The following is a 16,430-nucleotide window of genomic DNA, read 5'->3' as shown; positions in this document are numbered from 1 at the left end:
CTCTGATCTTCTGTATCTATTTCTCTTTTTGTCTTCCCATCTTTCTGCTCTAGGATTCATGAGGATTCAATCCTGGGGACCTCTGATGTGGAGAGAGGTTCCTTGTCAATTGTGCCACCTGAGTTCCTGGTCTCTGCTGAGCTTCACCTTGACTCTCCCCTTTGTTTTTCTTTTGTTGTGTCATCATAGTGCTGTGTGACTCATTTGATTGGGCACTCAGCTTGCTGTGTGGGCACTGGTTTGCTGCATGGGCACTGGCTCACCATGTGGGCACTCAGCTCACCACCTCAGCACTCACACAGACACAAAGCTCACAGCACAGGCACTGGCTCACTGCATGGGCACTGGCTCACCACACGGACACTCATGTGGGCAATCACCTTGCCACATGGGCACTTATGTGGTCACTCGCCTCGCTGTGCAGACACTTGGCTCGCTATGTGGACACTTGTCTCGCCACATGGGCACTTGCAAAGACCCGTGGCTGATGACATGGGCACTCAGCTCACCACATGGGCACCCACATGGGCACTCCGCTCGCTGCGTAGGCACTTGGCTCACCATGTGGGCACTTGGCAATGCAGGCAGTAGCTCACCACGTGGGCACTGCTTTCTCTTTTCTTTTCCACCAGGAGGCCCCAGGGATTGAACCTGAGTCCTCCCATACGGTAGGTCGAAGCCTTATCACTTGAACAACATCTGCTTCCCAAAAGGTCAGATCTTTTTAAACAAGGAAATGGCCCTAGATATCAATTCAAAAGAAACAAACACATGTTTCATTGGAGGAACTCAGATGCATTGTTCTTGTTAATCCTAATTTCCCATCCTCTCCAATATTCATTTGAAACACCAAATGATGTTGTGAGGAAAGGAATCAATTTTAGTTTTTGCTGCTGCCTTCGAACCAAGATAATAGTTGACTTCATCAACCCCTCGGGGCTTACCATTACCTGGGGAGCAAATGTAACATATGCTTGAACTGATCAGTGAGTAAGTTACACCATTTTGAATGGCAACTGTGTAGTTGTATAAAGATGGAACATGTTCACACAGGAAAATAAGACGTTGGAAATTCCCAGACTGGAGAGATTTCTCCTAACCTAAGAACACCAGTTCAAGCTACATTTTGACTATATTCTGAAGGCTGGATGTTTTGATTTATGTCCTTTTATGTATACCTTTATGCAGCAGTGGAAAGAAAGGGAACTACTCAGTGAGGTAACAATGAACACCAAGATCACTGAATCGTAATATTCTTCTTATTATGCTACCTTTTGATATAAACTACATTTCCTTTTAATTAACAAGTCCCAATGTTGTCAAGGAGAGGGAACAATCAAATTCTGAGATCACAGTTCACACAAATACACTTTGTCTTGCTCAATACTCTTCCAGCTCTGGTATCACTAGCTGACACTTCCCTTGGGTCGTTCTGATCTGGGCGCCCAACTATGTGACTTTGGGCACATGTAAGGTTGAATCCAGACTCCAGGTAGACTGTGAACTTCCTAAGGCAATTTTTTTTTTCAGTGCTTGGCACAGTTTGGATATGGGTCCTCCTTAAGAATATATGGAATGGAGGGAATGAATGCATTCTTCCTGTAGCTGCTTTTTCCCATCATGCAGTCCACAGAAATGCTTGGAAAAGACTAGGCCACCAAGAAAATGGCAGGGGACTTGAAATCTCATTTAAGGAAGTACGCTCATCAAAGCAGGCAACTTTGCCACTACTTTGGACAGGCTCTTCCTTCCCAAGGAGGCATTAGAGTATGCTGGTCAAGTCCTCATTCTGCTTCTGATTAAGAGTAAGAATTTGTTGGGCAACTTGGCTTAAAAAGCTCTAGGCCTTAGTTTTTTAAACTATAAAATGGGGGAAGTAGTAATACCTACTTCATACAGCTGTTGTGAGGGGTAAACAGGATTTTGAGTTCTGGGGTTACAGTAAGAATTTAGTAATTTTTAGTTGTTATAATCTAGATCATCATTAATTTGTATTTTTCTCTGATTTGAATATCAGAATTAGAAGAGAAGAGAATAATATAGAGTGAACTCAGTATTTGTGAAAAGATTTTAAAAGGTCGTACAATTACAGAGGGTTGATAACTCTAATTCTCTTGCTTATAACCTCCCACCCCATCACCACATTAAGTATAATCAGTATAAATACAATAACCACACAATCAGGACTGTGCACTTACCACACGCTTTCCAGAAAAGTTAACATAAGCATAAATGCAAAGAGTGAAAGCAGCGTGGTTGATAAATGTCATGCTTTCCCCTACCTTACTCAAATCCTGAAGCTGGTTATATTTCACAAGCACCCTTGCTTGATTTATTTCATAAAAAAGCAGGGGTAAAGTTGTTTCTTAATTATACATAATGCTCAGGTTTGTTTGAGATTTTGACCTTTGTTGAATAGGTTTTGTTTTATTTTCTCAGAGATTAAACAGAATTGGGTGATATTAGATGCCCTGTGACGTGTTAGCTAGGGTGGTACATGTATGAGTGGGTGTGAGTGTGTCTGTGCATATGAGTGTGTGAGTGAGCAAGAGAGAGATTGAGAGACAAAGAGAGAAAGAAAGAGAGAGAACGAGAGAATTTTCTCTGTGTTACTCACTGAACCCAGCATCCTGGAGGGGGTTCAAGCTGAATATTCAATAAGGACAAGCAGGCATAATTCATTCTGAGTCCCATGCCTTCTCTATCACCTGACAGAGAGAATATTTAGCAGAGTTTGCCTTCAAGTGCCCTGATCCATGGGACTCAGAAGACATAGCCTCTCAAATTTTTCTTCCAGGGAATAGCTTAGCTGGCTCTCATTCTACTTCTCCCACCAAGATGTCAATACATTGATTTCAGCTTAGCAGAGAGGAGAAGGCTATAAAACTGAACATGTTCAAACAAAGAGTGGGAGATTAGAAGGCTGACTGTCCAATGGCATTGTATCCTTTGAAGCTCTTCAGAACCAAGTCTAAGGGATGGCCAAATTGTCCAGGAGAGTGCAACTACTTAAGCCTCTTCATTATTTTCACAAATTATTCTGAAATTGCCAGTATGGATTTCAAACTATTTTTTTTTTAAAGCCTTACAGGTAATGAAACACCTTGTATTTATCTTGTGTTTCCTGGCTTTCCTCCAGTATGGGCCAGTGGGAATGGCTTGCATGAGATCAGTGTTATATTCAGTTTAAGGAATAGATCACCTTTAGGACCTGTCTTGACATGTAATGCAGGCATTGTGGGATCTGGCAAGAACCCGAAAAAGGCCCAAAGGTGGTTTTAAAATATGTCTACAGATAATTTGATACTCTTCCCTTCAATAAATAAACCTTGTTTCCCTTCCTCAAGTGTGGGTTGTATTTAATGACCTGTTTCTAATGAAGAGAATGTGGTACAAGTGAAGGTAAGTGACATTTGACATTAGGAGATGTGAGGTATTGTGGTTTCCTCATTGCTCTCCTTGTGGGGAAATCCTGCTGCTATGTCACAAAGCCACTCAACCCAATCTACATAGTGACCCACATGGTGAGGACCGAGACTGCCTATCAACAGAGATGTGAAGGGAACTGTCATGCAAATGGACCCACCAGCTCCATTCGAACCTTCAGATGACTGTTCTCCTGACCAACATCTTGAGAAGCCTCATGAAAAACCCTGGGCCAGATCCCATCAGTGCTTCCAAATTCCTGATCCACAAATAATGTGAGATAATAAATGTTTATTAATCAACTATGTTTGGGGGTAATTTATCACACAGCAATAGAAAATGAATACTAGCAAAACTTTTTTAACAATTCTCAGTTTCAAATAGTTTTTCAGACAATAAAACAAACTCCCACAAAGAAATTGGGGTTTGCTAAAGTACAGACTGTACGTCATCTTGCAAACACCATTAGCCTCTGGTTTATTTTTTCCTGGCTGCCTGCAAGTATGGATGCCAGGAGGGAATGCTTGGGAGACGCAGCTGTTTTCCTGAATGGCATGTGAAGGCTTATCCTCAGATGATGGGCATAGTATCCTAGCTCAGGCAAGAATCTTTTAGATTAAACAACATGTCTTTTCTTGCTAAGGTGGTTGATACGTGCAATTATGATTTCTGCTTCCAAGAAATCCATAAAAAGTCAATCTCGGGGGGAAGCAGACTTCGCCCAATGGATAGAGCGTCTGCCTACCACATGGGAGGTCCACGGTTCAAACCCCGGCCTCCTTGACCCGTGTGGAGCTGGCCCACGCACAGTGCTGATGTGTATAAGGAGTGCCCTGCCATGCAGGGGTGTCCCCCGCATAGGGAAACCCCGTGTGCAAGGAGTGTGCCCCATAAGGAGAGCTGTCCAGTGAGAAACAAAGTGCAGCCTGCCCAGGAATGGTGCTGCACACATGGAGTGTTGACACAACAAGATGACCCAACCAAAAGAAACAAGATTCCCAGTACGGCTGATAAGGATAGAAGTGGTCACAGAAGAACATACAGTGAATGGACACAGAGAACAGACAACTGGGGGCGGGGCGCGGGTGGGGGCTGGGGAGGGAGAGGGAAAAAAAAAAGTCAATCTCCATGGTCTGAAGGGGAAGGAAGCAGTCAAATATTTAGATTGGGACCTAACCCTTAGCATTCAGGAAAGACTTTGAGTGAAGAGGATGTTTTGGGGTAGAGGCCTCTCTAAGGACCCTAGAAGGGACACTGTGGGTGAGGACTAAGTAGGTAGAGCTCATCAGTTTACAGATGTGCAGGAGATGTGGCTTGTGTTTTCTGAACCATTCCCTACACCATTCTCACTTGCTGGATAGTGTTGTAGATAAACGTTGGTCTTAAGAGGATAGGTCGGGCAAAGCGCACAGCTCGCACCGCAGCCTTAGCAGCAGCAGCCACGGAAGCGCCCCCGCGGTCACAGCCCCTGCGCTGGTGCAGCCGCCCTCGCGCCCTCGCTCTTCCTCCCTTCGCCGGCACCAGGGCTGATCAGCTGACCGAAGAACAGAGTGCTGAATTCAAGGAGGCTTTCTCCCTATTTGATAAAGATGGCGATGGCACCATCACTACAAGGGAACTTGGAACTGTCGTGAGGTCACTGGGTCAGAACAGAAGCTGAATTACAGGCTATGATCAACGAAGTGGATGCTGATGGTAATGGCACCATCGACTTCCAGAATTTTTGACTATGATGACCAGAAAAATGAAAGACAGAGAGTGAAGAAGAAATCCGCGAGGCATCCGAGTCTTTGAGAAGGATGGCAGTGGTTACATCAGTGCGGCAGAGCTGCGTCATGTCATGACAAACTTAGGAGAAAAACTAACAGATGAAGAAGTAGATGAAATGATCAAAGAAGCAGATATTGATGGGGATGGACAAGTCAACTACGAAGAATTCGTACAGATGATGACTGCAAAATGAAACCTACTTTCAACTCCTTCCCCCCCCCCCCAGAAGAATCAAATTGAATCTTTTACTTACCTCTTGCAAAAAAAAAAAAAAAAGTCCATTTATCCATTCTGTTTCTGTATAGCTAAACTGAATGTCATAAGTACCTTCTGTCCACACACACACAAAATTTGCATGTATTGATTGGTGATCCTGTCCCCTAAAGATCAAGCTACACATCAGTTTTACAATATAAATACTTGTACTATCTTAATGATAAGGAAGCACTTAGTGGACTCCTTAAAGTTCCATTTGCTAATGATTAATGCACTGTTTGGGCTGGTCAGTTTTTCATGCATGCACCTTGACGATTGAGCACAGTCAGGCATTTGTATTAAAAACGAAAAATGAAAAAACAAATTCAAAACCTATTCAAATGGGTTCTATTCAATTCGTTAACATGAATTGTCATAGCTGGTTTACTGAAAACAACTTCTAAAATTGGTTTACTTCAGGATGATGTGCAGAAAAATGGGTGCAGGATAAACTGCCGTGACATAGCCCCGCTGGTAGGACGGTCCTCTCGTACTTCCGTGCGCTGCGACCCATGGTGACGGCGACACAGCCTGAGGGCGTGCCCGCCTGCGTGGGGTTTGCGTTGCCTGCATTGTACTAGTGTGTAATGGGGTCAGGCTTTCACTGTCACATCTTTTTAAAAAGAAATCTTTACTAAGGGAGCATCTTTGAACTCTCTATTTTTAAAACTTCCTGAACCGTGACTTGGAGCCGGCAGAGTAGGCTGTGGACTTGAGCACAATCGTCAGCATTACTGTTCAAGAAATTACAATTTCCGTCCATTCCAAGTTGTAAATGCTAGTCTTTTTTTTTCAATAAAAGATCATTAACTTAAAAAAAAAAAAGAAAAAAAGAGGATAGGCCTGTGGTCCTACTCTCCAACTAGAGACAAATTTGAAATCATGAAATACATTTTTATCCAGAGACTTTTTCCCCTCCACTTCTTAATGTAGGGGAGGAAAAAGATGATAACTGAAAGACACATTTTCAAAGAAGCAACATATAAAAATGGCCTATCATCATGACCATTATTTAAATGCACTTTAGACCCCAAATATGATGCTTTTATTCCAGGAAGTTATGTTACAGTCAAATTAATTCATCCCTGCAATGAGACCAATGGAGGAAAATGTCTGTAAAGTGCAAATTGTTGTTATTAATTTACAAGATAAAGCACTTGTTTTGGGAATCAGTCCCAGGGCTCACTGTTTTCACATAATCTATGTTGTGAGTAATTATAAACAGACATTAACTTGATAAAGATAATTACAAGAATCTGTCACTGCTAGGGTTTTGATTTATTTGATTGTGAACTTTTTGGGACTTTGGATTAGATGATTAACTTACACTGGGTATTTATTTGTTGGTGACTGCCTGAAATAGTCATTGAAATTAATACAGAGCACGTTTTTACCTTTTCACAATGGATTTGTTTGATTAGCAGCACAGTATTTATTCAGTTAGGGATGTTAAATACCAGATGCAAATTTCAAATAATCACTTTAACAATCAAGTTCAAATATTTAACAGATCAGTGTAGAAAAGATTAAGTGGGGAATTTACTCTAAAGGACAAAGGTATGTGTTAGAGACAGAGGTAGAATGAGACACTAGTAGACTTTAACTATTTCAGACCTCATATGGCAGATATACAAGTCACATGAGGGGAATGTTTTTCAACTTTTGAAATTGTTCATTCTTTATGAATTGTATGTAACATTTCCTGGTATGTTGGGAAATGGCTACCAGCCCTTGCCATGCGTGAGTATCACTTGGAAGTCTCATTAAAAATACAGATTCCTGGACCTCTTGGGATTCTGCATTGTAGATCATGTTGGGTGCCTGCACACCTTTATTTTTAGCAAGCTCCTCAGTGATTCTGATGCACATCCTGCTATAAGCACTACTAAAATAGGGCTTTCCTGTGGAAGTCTGCTCCTAGATAGAACTATATCATATTAATTTGCTTTTAAAATCATAAACAGGAAAATATAAGAAACAGGACATATTTTCTCTCCTTTTCACTTTATCAAGCCTGGTACCAAATTTTGCATGCCTTTTCTCTTTATTGCCAGAGATACCTATCACCTTCAAGCCATGCCTTTTTCCATTTTCCTACCCGAGGAAATAGGAATTTACCCATTTCCAACCCAGTTTTTCTGGGATTTAGATTCAAATCATCCTCAATATTGGCCCTGCTGATACCTGGGCATTTTCCCTTACTCCCTGGATTCTGATCCTACATCATGCTTTGATTTACCCAATCTTGATCTCTGTATTCTTTCTTAAGTCTTAGCCCTGAGAACCTGTAAAGTAACTTAGTCCCTAGAATTGGGGTTCTTCCTTGGCTTCCCTCTAGCTTCTTCCTAAGAGTGCTTCAAATCCTCAATTCAGATGCCAGGGCACAGTCCCCTCTTGCCCCCCGCCCCAGCCTCACAGTCTTGACTCTCTGGGATCTATTCCTGTACTCTGATACCACATTTCATCCACCACCATCCCCTCTCAGATACTCTGTGTTGGACCTTCCTGATGACCTCTGAGCTGAGAACTGTCCTTCTGCAAGAGTAAGTCTGGTTGCTTGTTCACTTTCTGTGTTGGGGTTAGCTGGGCAGGTCGGGTGCTATCCCTAGGCATGACTTCACAATCGGACTTCACAATCCTCTGGGTTGTGTAAAAGGATTAATGTAGAAATTTAAAAATGTATTTTCTGTGCTGGTTTCATTTTTCTCTCTGTCTTTCCCATTGTCCTGTTCATGAGCTATTGAATTTACAACTGATTATTCACTTTTGTTCTGCCCTGAATTTCAGTAAATTAATAACTAGAGGTTAGTCTGTAGAAGAAAGGATTCAAAGGTGCCATGATAGCTGTTCTCAGACCTTTGACAGGCTGTCAGGTGAATGAGGGTTTAGATTTGATTTAGGTAGTCCCAAAGTGTGGCTGATTATGCTTAGCATAATCAGCTAAGGTGGAGTGGGCAGTCTCTGGAGCATGTCCTATCACTGAAGGGCTGAGTAAGAAGCTGAAAAGCCATAAAGGGGGCTCCAGTGAGAGCGGATCTCATCCAACTTTGAGAACTATGAGTCCCGATTTATTGACAGATCAGTAGTCATGGACCAAGGGATATCAGTTATTGCTCTGTGAAATGAGATGTGGGCCCCAATGAACCCAAGAGATTATACTGGATGACTTAGAAAGGGGTGATGATACAGCCTGGTACAAGATAACATAATGAGTGTCCTGATTATATGTCACTTGGTATAACTTATCTTTTTGTCCACCTGAGACAAAGGCATTAATGTCACTTGCTCTGTAATGCCAGTACCAAGTTTATTCAGAAAAGATGGCATATCTTGCAATAGGCACAGGGAGTTCAGGATAGTACTTGATAGTGCAGGAGATATGGGTTGGAGATGACTTCCCAGGAGAATTTGTAAATTTAACTATTAAACCAAGTTATATTGAGCCTTAATTATGTGCTAGACATTGGAAAGATTTGGTTCACTTTCAGGGCTATATCTGAGCCTTGATTGTTCATTATGCCATGTGTCTTTTCGAGCCTAAAGTTTGACCAACCAGATAACAAACCTTGATGATACTGAAGTGGCATACCACTCTGGGAACTATCCAGTCTTAAACATTCCTTGGGAGTAAGATGGACCCTTTTGGTACCATTACAGACTGACCTTCCCCAGCTGGACTACATTTCTGAGAAAGCACCAATGTCAAAGAGAGGGAATGAAACAAAGTCTCAAGAGTTATCCTTGACCATCCACATCCTTGGACTAGATTGCCACAGACCTTGTTTTTCATTTATGTCTGATGACAAAATGCTAGATATTGATGCCTAATTTTGCTGCTTAGTTAGGAATTCCTAAGAGTGAATATGAGTCTAGGGACCAATGGGATTGAGCAGATTTCTATATTAATGCTCGGTCAGCATCCCATCAGGATCAGGTGGATACTGGAAGGGTGAGTCACATCTGCCTTCCTTTATTGCACATCTGGAAAATGCCAGCCATTCTCACACTCCTTCATGATCAACCCTGCATCTGTTCTCAGAAATTTCCAGGCACCATGGCTCAGTTTCTGCAGAGAATGAAAGCACTTTATAAAAATATCCACAAATCCAATTAGAGTAAACACTAACAGTTCTGTTAACTACAGATCAAATACGTGCTCACCTTTTCTTTCATTTGTTTCATGAGTGACTAATCATGGCAAGGAGATTGCAAACTGTTAAGAAGAATCAGATAAGTTCTGGTCTCAGGATCTGAGTTCTTATAGGCTTCAGGGTTAAGAGAATAACTTCAAAGAACTCTATTACTTTAATTAGAGACACCAAAGGCCATAGAGCTCAGATTTTTTGATGACATTGATTTCACAAAAACCTTAAAAAATATATTCATATTTTCATCTGTTTAGCAAGAGTTCATTTTGGGGTTGGAGCGGGGTGGTAAAGTGAGGGTGGGAAAGACAGTCTCTTAGCTTACCAAAAATGAGGTTAACAGGTGGTCTTATATTCTTCTCAAAAGAGGAATTTAAATAATAAAAGTATCCAGAAGTGTGGTACTACTTGAGGAAATATAAAGAGAGGGTCTGGGTTCATAGGGTACACTTTTCTTGGGGAGAATTATGTAAATAGCTGAAACTTACACACATTTCAACTGCCGTTACTTGAACAGGGATACTTCTGTAGGGTTTTTTCATGATTGAAAAAAAGAAATCTGAGGCGTGTGCATTTGCAGCATTCAATCACATAAATGCTCATTTCTGTGATTGTATATTGTTTCACAGCTCATGCTGACACATGCTCAATTCCTGTCATAGCCAGGATGGTGTGCTTCGGGCTGATTACACTTTGACAAAACTCTCTATGTAGATTCTGGGCATGGTTAATGTATAACAATGAGGGATATACTGTGTGTGTGAAGTTTTGTTTTTGGTTTTTTTTTGTAGGTGTAGACTTCCACGGGATATTTAAGACTGAAATGCAACATTTTTTCAGAATGTTTAAAACTACATTTACCAGCTAAAGCTGAAATTTGCTAGCATAAGAAGAAAATTTTCCAATCAAACAGGTATACGTTTTTACCCTTAGACTGAAAAGACTTGTCCAGTGGACTCACATTTTGCAAGTGGTGATTTATAACACAGAAAGAACCACAGAAATTAGGGTAGAGGGTGTATGTGTGGCAGTTTGATTATGATCAGCATCCACAACAGAGACTAGGGTTGTTTCTTGGACAGCAGAATTAAAGAAAAAAATCCAAAACAAAGAGCAGACAACACGCATATGATGAAGGAAAGAGGGACGGGTAAACAGATGATGGATAGATAGCTACAGGAACTGTAGATCCCCACGTCCTCCTTTCCATTAAGGGTTTTAGGTGGAAGTAGCATATTTCAAAATAAGAGCAATCTAAGAAATAGTTGAGATATTCCGTAGGCAGAATAATTGCTTAGAATGTCTAAAGTCCTTTATTTTATCTCCATTGTCTTCAAGAAAAAGTGTAAAATCCCACAAGTGGCTGCACGGCCTGCCGTGATCCAGCTCCTGCCTACCTCTTTAGCCTCACTACACTTCTTAAAACATTCTGCTCTAGATGAACTGACCTTCTTTCAGTTCCTTGACATGACATAGCCCCTTTGGTAGCCAAACCTTCACATATTGATATTTCTGACTAGATTACTTCATTTCCTCTCCCCCCACAAACAACTTTTCCACATAGCTAAATGCTACTTGTCTTTCAGGTCTCGGGTCAAGTGTCACTTTCTCAAGGAGGACTTCTTGGATTTCCCCAACCCGCAAATGAGTCTTAGTCTCCCTGTTACATATTCCTGTATCACACTGCACTTCATAGCACTCAGGGCTGTTGAAATCAGTCATTTAATGTTTGTCTTTTCCACTCTACTGTGAACTCCATGTATTCACTGTTATATACAAGAACCTAGCCTGACACCTTGCATTTGGTTTGGTTTGTGACCAAATTTTCTGAAAGTATGAGAAGTGAAGCTGACTACAGAGGCTCCAGGGAAAGTGAATGCTTATCTATAAACTGTAAGGAATAATAAATACTCATAGTATTGTGGTGGATATAGGTCATGTAAAGCATCAACTGAACTTTCTGGTACACACGATATTGATTTATGTCTTATAGGTACTGTTTTAGTTTCCTAACTGCTCAAAGCAAATACCATGAAGTAGTTCTGGTTAAGCAATGGGAATTTATTTGCTCATTTAAAAAATTTTTTTTAGAGAAGCTATAGATTACATAAATGTTACTTTGAAAATATAGGGGATTCCCATACACCCCACCCCCACCCCCTCCCACACCTTCCCCCATCCATTAACAATATCTTTTATTAATATGGTACATTTGTTGCAATTGATGAACACATATTGAAGTATTACTACTAACCATGGTCTATTTACTTTAAGGTTTGCACATTGCACTGCACAATTTTTTAGGTTTTGACAAAATGTATAATGGCCTGTATCAGTCATTGCAATGTCATACAGAACTATTCCAATCCCCCCAATATACCTCCATGTTCCATCTAATCTTTCCTCTCCCTCCTCTCAAGACCTCTGGTGACCACTGTCTTTTTATCAATGATACAGTTTCTTCCATTACTAGAATAATAATGTCTGCTTTAGTCCATAGTTGCAATCCCCCCTTGGGTTTGTTCATTCCTCAATCTAGAGGATTTTGGGATGATGATGCCCACTCTGCTTCCAATTAAGAGGGCACTTAAATACCAAGCGGCAGATAGTTGGAACTGTCTTGCTTGCAGTTGTGAACACTCTCCGTTTTTTGGAATGGGCATTGTCCATTATCCTCATTTTGTTACTTGTCCTGGGCGAGTCCGATAAACTGCAAAGTAGGTGTTGGCTGCAACTCTGCTTAGATTCAGGGCTCAAATGGCATTGGAAGATTTAAGCCTCTGAGACATATATTTAATAGGTATAGTGCTAATTATAGGTTCAAGTAAAAGGGACATAAGAATCATATACAAGAAAATTTTATAAATGAGTCAAACTCTGATACATTGGGGAAATAGGTTATCATATATTCCAATGTAAGACCCATTGACAGGGTGCCAAATTCCTGGGGTTGTCTTCCTTACCTACAGTGCCCAGATGTCTCTAGAGTCCTCGGAGCCTCCATGCATAAGGCACTGTTTACTGCAGCAGTCAGTGAGATCCTTCTAAGACATGCATAAATATAATCTCTGGAATGACCTCCCAACTTACTTTGCAATCTCTTAGTCATAAAAAACTCATTTGTATTTAATGTATCCAATTTTCGGTCAAGGTTTTTTTTTCCAAATGTATTGCTAGTTGGCAGTTGGGAATAATCCCTTTGTGCTAGGGAGTCTCATCCCTAGGAGTCATGTGCACTCTGAGTGGAAGGTAATGAGTTTATATGCTGGGTTTGGCTTAGAGAGAGGCCACATTGGAGCAACAAGGAGAATTTAGGGGGATAGCTCTTAGACAATATTTAATACTAGGCTGTTTCAATTTCACAAGAACAAGGTTCATAAATACAAGCATCAACATCAAGAGCCTGGTGTGTTGGTCAGTCCTCCTTTACTAGGCACTGCCCATGTATTCTAGGGATTCTTGCCACTTTATTAGAGAATGTAGCAGGACTTCTCAGGATGGGAATTCAATATACTTTCAGTTATTGTGTGGGTCTCCACCACTGAGACACCCCATGACCACTTGAACATACTCAATGCCATAGAGGCATGCCCAGGTACACTTGTCCCACACATACCTCCATTGCTGACCTTCAGCACCAGTGATCTTTACTGTGACTCTTCTATAATCCAAAACTTCCCCCAAAACAAAGGCAAAAATTAATAAATAAAAATAATGAAAAAATAAAATTTAAAAAATTTCCATTGTTTAACACCATAAGATCTGTTATCTTTTATGAACAGTAATTACTAATTTCTTTTGCAATTTCCTCCTTGACCCACTGATTGTCTCAGTGTGTTTTTTAACTTTCATGTCTTTGTGGCTATTCTAGTTCTTTGCCCCTTATTAATTTCTAGCTTCATTCCATTGTGGTCAGAGAAATTACTATGTACAATTTCAATCTTTCTGAATTTTTGAGACTTGTTCTCTGACCTATCATGTTGTCTGTCCTGGAGAATGGTCTATGTGTGCCTGAGAAGAATGTATATCCTGCTGTTTTTGGATGTAATGTTCTGTATATATCAATTAGGTCTTGACACTCTAACATATTATTCAAGGTCTCTGTTTCTTTATAGACCCTCTGTTAAAACGTTCTGTCTAATGGTGATAATGGTGTATTAAATTTCCCCACTTCAATTGTGCAGGTATCTATTTCGCCCCTTAATTTTTCCAACGTTTGCCTCATGTATTTTGGGGCAACCTGGTTAGATGCATAAATGTTTTAAGTGTTTTTCTTCTTGACAGATTCCCCCTTTTCTTAATATGTAATGTCCTTTGTCTCTTACAATAGTTTTACATTTCAAGTCTGTTTTGTCCAATATTAGTATAGCTACTCCTAACCATTTTTTGGTTATTGGTTACATGTAAAATTATTTCCCAAGCATTCACTTGCAACCTCCTTGTGTCCATGAGTCAAGGTCAGTTTCTTCTACACAGCATATAGATAGATCGTATTTCCTTATCTGTTCTGCCAGTCTGTGTCTTTTGATTGGAGACTTTCCATTAACATTCATTGTTATTATAGTCAAGGCAGTACTTACATTAGCCATTTTTTAGGCTTATATATGTCATATTTTGTTTTTATTTCTCTTTTTATCTTTTTAGTTATTTTTACTAATAATCTTCCTTTCCACACTCTCCTACAACCCTCTCTCTCCTGTTTTATCCTTTCAAACTGCAGAACTTCCTTCAGCATTTCTTGAAGGGCAACTTTCTTGAAGGGCAACTTTCTTGTTGACAAACTCTCTTAATTTCTGTTTATCTGTCTATATTTTTAAACTCTCCCTCATTTTCAATGCCAGCTTTCCTGGATACAGAATTCTTGCCTGGAAATTTTTTCTTTTAGCACCTTAGCTATGTCATACTACTGTCTTCTTACCTCCCTGGTTTTGGATTAATAATCAGCACTTAATCATTTTTTTTTTTAAAGATTTATTTATTTATTTAATTTATTTCTCCCACCATCCTGCCCCCCCCACCGAGTTGTCTGCCCTCTGTGCCCATTCGTTGTGTGTTCCTCCGTGTCCACTTCCATTCTTTTCAGTGGCCCGGAAATCTGTGTCTCTTTTTGTTGTGTCATCTTGCTGCATCAGCCCTCCATGTGTGCAGCTCCACCCCTGGGCAGACTGGACTTTCTTTTGCACCTGGCTGCTCTCCTTATGGGGCACACTCCTTGCGTGTGGGGCCCCCCTATGCTGGGGACACCCCTGCGTGGCATGGCACTCCTTGTGCACATCAGCACTGCATGTGGGCCGGCTCCACATGGGTCAAGGAGGTCCTGGGTTTGAACTGTGGACTTCCCATGTGGTAGGCGGATGCTCTATTCGTTGAGCCAAGTCCTTGAGCTTCCCTTGTATATGATGGGTCTCTTTTCTCTTGCTGCTTTCAGTATTCTTTTTTTGTCTTGAGTGTTTGATAATTTGATAAAAATATGTTTCAGGGTAGACCTGTTAGGATATATACTATTTGGAGTGCACTGTGCTTCTGGGACATGTACATCCTTGTTCTCAAAAGGTTGGGAAATTTTCAGCCATTGTTTTGCCCGAAACTCCTTCTGCTCGCTTTCACTCCTCTTTTCTCTCTGGAATGCCTATAATGTGTATGTTTGTATGTTTTGTGTTGTCATTCAAATCCCTAAGTCCCTGTTGATTTTTTTTGGTATCTTTTTATCTACCTTTTCTAATACCTGTGTGATTTCAAATTTTTTATCTTTGATGTTACCAGTTCTTTTCTCTGCCTGTTCAAATCTGATGTTATATCCTTCTGTTGTATTTTGGTATTCTTGCATTGTGCCATTCATCATCATCTGTTATCTTTTTATGTATGTTTACAATTTCTTCTGTATTTTTCTCCAGTGTCTTCTTAATGTTCTTTATCTCTTCCTTCACTTCATTAAGTTGATTCATTATATTTGTTTGAACATCTTTGATTAATTTTTCCATGTTTTGCATCTCTTCCTGTATTTTAGTTTGTTCATTAGACTGGGCCATATCTTCCTGTTTCTTAGTATGGCTTGTAACTTCTTGCTCATGTCTAGGCATCTGTTTATCTTAATGGGTCTTTTCAGATGGTTAGCTTCTCTGTTTACTCTAGGGTTTTATTTTGTTTTGTTCTATGTTGTGGTTTCTCTTAGACACTTGGTTCGACTTATTCCATATCCTTTTAGTTGTCCATGTTCCCTTAAAAAATATTAAGAACATAGAAAATAAGAGTGAATAAAAGAAACAGAATAAAAGTAATAATTTTTAAAAGTGATAGAAAAGGAACCATAAAAGAGCCAGGAAAAAATAATTAAAAGAGTGAAAAATCATAAAAATGACAAGAAATAAGAATAAAAAAAGTTAGAATAAAAATGACACAAGAAAAAATAGAAAAATAAAAGACTAGAAAAATGAGAAGAAAAGAAAAAAAAAAGAAGAAGACCAAACAAGAGAAAGTGAAATCAAAGAAAACCAGTAGAAGAAGGGGAAATGAAAGAAAGAAAAGAAATAAAGTAACTAAGCAGAAAAATGAGGGGCAAAAAATGAAAGAAAGAAAGAGAAAAAACAAAAAACAACCCAGGAAGAACCCATCCAGCAGTGGCGCTGCACACACAGAAAGCTGACACAGCAAGATAATGCAATAAAAAAAGAGACACAGATTCTGGAGCTGCTGAGAATGCAAGCAGACACACAAGAACACACAGCAAATGGACACAATAGAGCAGACAATGGAGGGAGGGAGGGGGAGAAATAAATCTTTAAAAAAAAAAAAGAAGAAGTTTCCCTCTTGGGACCCTAGGAACCATCTCGGGCT

This window comes from Dasypus novemcinctus, chromosome 2 (genome assembly GCF_030445035.2).
Source record: "Dasypus novemcinctus isolate mDasNov1 chromosome 2, mDasNov1.1.hap2, whole genome shotgun sequence".
NCBI lineage: Eukaryota > Metazoa > Chordata > Mammalia > Cingulata > Dasypodidae > Dasypus > Dasypus novemcinctus.
This window is presented reverse-complemented; position numbering follows the sequence as displayed.